We start from the raw sequence: 8,574 nt of genomic DNA, 5'->3' as shown, positions 1-8,574 counted from the left end.
GTTTACTCTTAAGTTATTTTGCCAAGAGAAATAAAAGTGTACATGTAGCACACAAATGTTTATAGCAGATTTACCTATAATAGCCCAACCTTTCTTATAATTAAGTTGTACACCATGCAAATGTTCATCAGCAAATGAAGGGATAAACTATGGTACTTTTGAAAAATGGAGTACTACTCGGCAGTAAAAAGGAATGAATTATTAGTATACATCATAAAAAGAAATTCATCTTAAATATGCTGAAAGAAGATAGATAAAAGTACATATTCTATGATTCCATTTGTGTAAAGTTCTGGTAAGTGCAAAGTAATCTATAGTAACCGAAAGGTTAGTGGCCATTGAACTAGGGGTATGTGATTTACTGAGAGGAATTCCTAAGGGACATAAGGAAACTTTTGGTGGCAAAGGATGTGCTTATTATTGCGATTGTGTGATGGTTCCATAAGTGTATACATATATCAAAACTTAACAAATAGTATTTAGATATGTGTAGTTTATTATATGCCAGTTATACCTCAATAAAGCTGTTTTATCTTTGAAAGGAAAAGAATGTGTCTAATAGGCAAAGCTTCCCTTAAGCTACTTCTGTCCTGAGTTGATAAGAGGTGTAATTACTCAGCAGAATGTGTGGGACACTGCTAAGATTAATAGTTGCTAACTGAAAGATTTGGAGAATATGATTTTTGTTGATGAGAATGGATCTAGGTTCTTGAAGTATAAACCTGGAAATTCTCAAAACCTGATAAGCTGTTAATCAGTTTAGTAATCTGGCCCATGATCTGATTATGCATTTCTTAAATTGTCTAGTTTTGTGTCACCTGCAATTCAGTAAGATTGCTTTGGACACTGTTGTGTAGATTATGTTTATAACACCTAATGCAGATAGAATTTGGTGGAATCCAGTTTGTACTTGCCTTAATTGATTTTAGTAACTCTGAAAAAGGCTTTCATATGATAATTTTAAATAAAATTTTATACTGGATTACACATACTGAACATGTTTCTAAAAACATCTTGATTACATTTATTATCAATATGAAACCTAATATTCTCATCCTAAATGTTGATGATACTTAATGTAATTCTATTATTTTGGAATCATGGAAAGTATCTATCTGTGGTGAACAATTAAATGTAAGACCAATGGTTTTAGTAAACAGACTAAAAAATATGAAAACCACATAAGCCAAGGAGTTATATAATACTAAACAAACTTTTTGAAACATATTTTTAGGGCTATATTCACTCCAAAATACATGGAATCAGCAGTTTTTCCATTTATTATTTTTTCTGATGGCTTAATATTCTGGTCTTTGCATGACTAAAATTATTGCTGAAGTACTGGAATTTACATTGCAGTAAAATTCTCTTCCTTTGTTGTTCAGTGGATATGGCTTTTAATAAGTTGATGTCTTTAGTTTTCCTAATGTTATAAAGATTATTCAGTTATTACATAAAATATATAAATAGTTGTATTTAAGCCACATAGAACAAAATTAATTAGAATTTTTAAATTAAAAAGTAACTATTTCATGTCAAACATTAATCAATATTATTATAACCTTGCTCACATAGACAGTATTAGTCCTTATCTTCTTAACAATCAATAATGAGATTCTATCTAACTTTTAATAGTTTGGTGGAGCAGTTCTTAAGAGTCTATAATTATTAGCCCTTGTTAAAAAGACGCCTTTTAAGGCCCTTTTAAAATCTTTTTTACAGATTTCTGAGCAGATGATTGTTTAATTGAATAACATTGCTTACCTAAATGTAAATGATAAGGTTAAAATATGCTTCCATTTTGTGGGTCAGCTTGTACTCGTTCATGCTACTGATGATCTAGATTAGCAGTTTCTTAAGAACAAACTTTTGGTTTAGATGTTAATATTTTGATAATGACTAAATTGTGCACGTTGATGTTATCTTTAATATCACATTGGCCTTTGCCAAACATATCTATTTTGTCTAAGGACTAGCTTGCCAATTTTACTCCCAACTTTTGTTTGTTTTTGTTTTTGTCATCTATCTCTTCCTCTCCATTCTTTTCTACAGCTGTGGTTTGGCACTTAAACTATCTTTCAGTGGAACAAGAGTACTGACTTCTCAGGTAGACTTTCAGATGTTTTCCAGAAAAATATTTGAATCATGGTAGAAATCTTGTTGAAAGTAGGGGCCTTTTTTGAGGTTGAGGTCCGTGGTCCCTGGAAAAAAAGTATGATTTCAGCCCACTGGACAGCAGACAATTTGCTAGATTGCCTGAGCAATAGTGATGGTCTACAGTTGCTGAGGAGCAAGGAGGGTGTGATTGTGGCGAGCTGAGGCTAGTAGGCGGGTATTCAGAAAGAGTTGGGTCACTCTTGTGGGTGTGGTGTCTGTATCAGGAGGGTTGTGGGAAGGCAATGAGGAACTGTCCACCCTGGGTACATAGTTGGGGCTTAGCACCAACAAATAAATGTCCTCAAATGCCCATATACTGAGTAATTGTTCATCAGGAACAAGACAAAACCCCAAAGCTCAGCAATTAGAACCAGGAAGAGAAGTCTTCTTTATCCTGCAATGTCCCTCTAGCACCTGCAACTGACAATGCTTAAAATCATACTGCTTATAAAAGAGAAATGCTTTAAGAATCCAGTTCATTATTACAGAGCAAGTACTTAACGGTGACTTTGGGACTCAGAGGCAATAAATTGATAATGGACACACAGACATATTAGAGAAACTCTGATGAAATAAATAAATAAAATATTGAATGCAATTTAACAACACATTATTTCAAAATTTAACCAATATAAAATTGTTAATGATATATTTTACTTTTTTAATACTAAGTATTCAAAATTCAATGTATATTTTATACTTAGTGTAATTTGGACACCAGATTTTCATTGCATATATTTGATGTACATTTAAATTTCATTAAAATCAAATTTATAGTTGAAAAAGTAGATTCCTATACTCAAATTATATGAAATTTACTTTAAAGTTTTCCAATAACTTAATTGAGAACCCCAAATCATTTTTATTAACATTCAAATACATATTAATAAAATTGATTCATTTATTAGAGGAATTGATAGAACTTTAAAAGAAAATTGTATTAATTGCAAGATGGTATCTGCCCAAGTTAATTCACTAAATCTTCAATAAATTCACATTATTAACATTAAAATTAAAAGGGTTTGGCAAAATTGAAAATTATGAATTTATCAGTATCAACAAAGTTCTTCAAAATTTCTTGGAGTTTTTCAGTCAATTTACATAATGCTCTCAAATACAATTAAAGTTTTGTGTTTAGATCCATGTTGGAAAAATGAATACAAGTAGTATGACTGATTATAGTTTGAATTTTAACTGAATTCTCATATCTGTTTAGCTAAGTCACAAATAAGTTTTTCCTTTTTTTGGAGGTTCAAATTTAGCTTATTTGTATGCCATTTAATATGGCTTACAATTTGATAAACAAGAAACCCATCAGAATTTTAAATAAATTATATTAGCTTGAATTTAAGGAACAAATGAATTTTATAATGACAAGATGTATTTAGGTCCTTCACTTTCTATAGATATGAAGTAAAGTTATTTAACTCTGTACACAGGTAAAGACAGAGCCATGTGTCATGGTAAGCCACTCACAGGCAACTCATTTGGGTTTAATCAAGTAACTGCGACATGTGTTTAGCCTTGTAGTATTTGTGGCTACTATGAACCTTCCTTTCCTCTTCCTCCCTTTTTGAATTGGAGCATCCATTGAAGTTTCCCTGTCTCTTTTCCACCATTGTATGTGAACAGATGATTTGCTTCCTCACGCTGAGGAGAGCCATTCTCAAGGAACTACTTCTAAGAAACTGTGCCTGGACTCATCTCTACTTGGCCTTGATGTAGATAAAATTCTCAACTTTTAGTTGATGCAATAATGAAATGAGGCTGTTAGGGGTCTTGAAATGAATGAAATTGTTTTGTACATGGAAGGATGTGAGTTTCTGTGGCCAGTAGCTGGGCTGTGGTAGTTAGTCTTCAGAGACAACCACAAATAATTATTTTTCTCCCTGGATGTGCATGCCTCTCTTCCCATTAAGAGGTGGCACTTATGTTCCCTTCACATTGAAATTGGGTTGGGATATAATTCCATTGTAATGTGGAGGAAGTGATGGTCTAGATTGCAAAGCCCAGGAATATAAAAGGTCTGAGAGCTTCTTTTTCTGTCTTAGAATTCAGCTTCAATGCTGTGAGCAAGCCCATGCAGTTACACCAAAATACACAATTAGAGTGTAATCAAGTCCAGCTAGTGTCCCAAGAGATGGTTGGCACCAATTTGTTTGTTATGTTGAAGTAAATACTCCAACCTTAGTGAAGACACCCCAGCTGATGCCCCGTGGAGTGGAGGCAAGTTGTCTTCTCTGAGATCTGCCCAAATTACAAACTCATGAGCAAACAATTGAGTTTTTTTTTAATCCACCAAACTTTGGTGAAAATTTTAAGCAATAGTAAATAACCAAAACAGAATGCTATATATCATTTTGGGACATATACCCTCATGCAATAATTATATGGGTATTTGTATATATCTATAATATCTATATTTATATCCATGTCCATGTCAATGTCTATATTTATATCTCTCCATATGTAATAGACACAAAGGGGCACCACCCAGATTCTACTTTAAGGAGATTTTGCTGCCCAAGTGCAAGGAATATCAGCAGAGACCCTCCAGTTGTTAGATTCTTTAGAGCAGTGGTCTCCACCCTTTTTGGTACCAGGGACCAGTTTCATGGAACACAGTTTTTCCATGGACCAGGTATAGGAGGGATGGTTTTGGGATGATTCAAGCACATTACATTTATTGTGCACATTATTTTTATTATTTATTGTAATATAAAATTTCTGTATTATTAGATTCTATTCTGTTCCTATGATTATTACATCATCATATATAATGAAATAATTATACAACTCACCATAATGCAGAATCACTGAGAGCCCTGATCTTGTTTTTCTGCAACTAGATGGTCTAATCTGGTGGCAGTGGAAGACAGTGAGAAATCATCAGGCATTAGATTCTCATAAGGACTATGCAACCTAGATCCTTTGCATGCACAGTTCACAGTAGGGTTTGTGCTTTTATAAAAATCTAACGCTGCCACCAGTCTGACAGGAGGCAGAGTTCAGGTAATGCAGGTGATGACAAATGGCTATCAATACACATGAAGCTTTGCTCAGTCACTGACTGCTCACCTGATGGGAGGCCTGGTTCCTAATAGGTCATGGTCAGTACTAGTCCATGGCCCAGGGGTTAGGAACCCTTGCTTTAGAGTTTTCTACCTGGCCCATCTTGCTGGAGGTCATGCTGTTTCTGGAGCAGCCCACACCTGGTGACTGAACAGGGAGGGCCAGGTTGTGTTAGCCCAATGGAGGATACTCTTTTGGTCAATATTCTGTCCAGAACTCCCTGCCAGGTTGACCTAGTCTTTGTTGATCCTGCACCTCAGTGACTTCTTCCTCTGCCCAACCCTATTTTCTATCTACTCCCTTAATAGATGTTGGTCCTTAAAAAAAATATTTTACATCCCATATTCTTTCTCAACACCTGCCTTCATAGGACCGAACCTTCAACAATATCTGTATATCTTTATCTACTCAATTTACTTAAAACATTGATTAGATGCATACCAAATTTATGATTTTACCATAGATTTTCTTTTAGGAAATAAAGAGGAAGAAAGGAATAGAAGAGAAATATATAGAACTTCACCTTAGCTTTAGGTTTTAATTTACAAATCTGAAACAAATATGAAAAATTTAATATTTGACAGGTCCATGGATTTTGGTTCCATTATCATTTGTACTTTTTCCTGGTCTTTGATTAATTTTATAAAACATCTATTTTGTACAGATCTAGTTGTTTGTTGTGTTTTTCTACGTAGCATTTTGTTTTTAAGATATATGTATGTTACTATTTTTATAGGCATACAATATTTTCCCTGTTTCTACAAGTAGTTTATAGTGTGCAAATACATATTTTATCTATCTCTTTTCCTGGTGGTGGACTCACAGATCTCCAGCTTCTCACCATCACAAACCATCCTTTTACCACTTCCCTTGTAGATAGGGTCATAAATTTTATTCCATATGAAACAAGAATAAATGCTGTATTTGACATAACCTACATTAATATATGTAACTTTAAAGACTCAGGTTCTTTGTCTCTCCTTGTAATTTAAATTAAAAGCCATAGGAAGAAACCTTTTAATCCCAAATTAAGGAGCCACTGATTTTCCCACAGATTTACTAATGAAGTGTATCAAGCCATTATGGCATGTTTTAAATTCTGTGTGAATATTGAGTACTGTTTAAATAGTCATTGAAAAGTACTTATGGAAAGAAATATTCTCCCAGGCAAGTATGTGAAAATTGTTGCTATCGTTACAAACTCGTTTGAAAGTAGCATATTATTTGCTATGCAATCTGTCATAACTTTTTACTTAAAAAAATACTGGTAAATACTATGAAAGAATTACCATTTTCTGACCTATAATCATGAATCTTGGCATCTTTGACAATTCATCTCAGCTGAGTTGAAGTTGTGGATCATAAATAATACCATCTATCAAATTTTCAGTCTCATAGCTAACATGAATAACCAGTATACTTGGATACTGCTCAACATTATGTACTAGTTGTAACCTAACTAAAATTTAAATTTCTAACAGAATATAAATTACTTTCCCCTTATGAACAATGATTAAGCATATTAAATGTCACCACTATTTTACTTTATTGCTTTTAGACATTTTGAATGTTAAAAAAAATTGTTTTTCAAAATAAAATTTAAGATTGTTTTCATTTCCAGCTGAGAGCTATATATAGTCAACTAGAGGTGGCCACAAATTACTTAACATTCTTCCCATGGAAAGGTAGGGTCTATGCCTTACCTCTTAAATCTGAGTGAGTTTATGATTTCTTTGGTCAATAGAATATGATAGTATGACATTGTGTGTGTTTCCAAGCCCACATTTTAATAATTAGTGGCAGTTGGTTTCCAATTCTGATCTCTTGGAATGCTCATTTTGAGGGCAGCCAGCTTTCATATAAGAAATCTGAGTATGCTGGGAGGGCCATGTTATGGAAAAGCCCAAGCCAGTCACATGGATAGCCGCTTGGAGAAAGAGAAGTCTAGTAAACCCCTTGCTGTTCCAACCATTTCAGTACAGGCATCTGATGTGTGGGTAAAAAAGACTTCACACGACTCTATATCCAGCCACCGTCTCATTATAATCAAATGAGAGACCCCAAACAAGAACCACTCAGCTGAGCTCAGTTGTCCCACAGAATGATGTGAGATAATGAATTGTTGTTTTATGCCATTACGTTTTGGTGTGATTGATATGAGGCATTTGATAACAGGAACACTTCATCTCTACGTTGTTGCTAAGGATTATAAAATGTTATGGTAATTATGCAAAAATAAAATGTATTGATGGGGCCATGTGATCTTTTTTACTAACAGTTTATTTCTATCTGTGATACTGACATGAAAAGCAGGAGGAAACAGGAAAGAGTGTGTGATTTCTGAATGTTTAAAGATCGGACTGAGTTTGAAACTTATTACTGCAGTGATCTATTGGCCAAAGAAGACCAGAAAGAAAAAGAGACACATATGTTTTCAACTGAGGATAATGTTGATGAGTCCAAAAGTGATTAAGAGTAATGAGAGATTGTTATAATGCTAAAGAGTATTTTTTTTCCCGGAACTCTTTCATCATCCCCCAGAGAACATTCCTTCCTGTATGAAGGACCATACAGACTTGGGAAGTTTTTGTAGTTGAATCTACACTTCTCTCTATCTGGAACTGTGTGTATGTTATCAGACTATGTGAAAAATTATCTCTGCATAGTTGTATATTTTCCATGTCCTATCTTTGAGTCTTGGATCTGTACTTACTAGACCTGTGATGTCCAGCTAACAACAACCTAGATCACTGACCTTCAGTATTTTAATCTATCAATGAAGATAATGACTGCAACCAATTCATAAGTCTTTATTGTGAAGAACACTTGAGAGACAGCATGAAAAACTCAGGCGAATGTCTAGCAGACACTCAGTTCTCAAAGTTATTACTATTACTAATATTACTATTAGGCCCATTTAAATGATAATAGGCAAAGAAAAGTAGCAGCAAGAGAGATTATTTAGAAAATGGTTAAGTTCACAGTTTCTCCATTTTTAAGCAAACTTCAGCAGGGCAAAATGTCCAGCAGAAACCTACTACTTCCCCATTGCTATTTGTCATAAAGATCTTGCAAAACATTTTCATAAGTTAGTGAATATTGAAACAACAATGTAAAATGTCCATTATGGATTTCTTTAGAAAAAAAATAGATTAAATCTACATGTCAGAAAAACATATGCCATGCAGTATAGACTAGGAGAGGATAAATGATTCCTTGCCTAAGATAGAGCTAAGCAATGAATAGAGCAAATTGAGCTGTGATAATATTTTCTTCTTAGAGTAGTGGAAATGAGAAGAAATAAAAATAATTCTTCATGATCTGGAAATTTTTTTACCTCTCCTG

Source organism: Sapajus apella, unplaced genomic scaffold, assembly GCF_009761245.1.
Source record: "Sapajus apella isolate SASKATOON/1434 unplaced genomic scaffold, GSC_monkey_1.0 scaffold19, whole genome shotgun sequence".
Taxonomy (NCBI): Eukaryota; Metazoa; Chordata; class Mammalia; order Primates; family Cebidae; genus Sapajus; species Sapajus apella.
Note: the sequence above shows the minus strand (reverse complement) of the source record.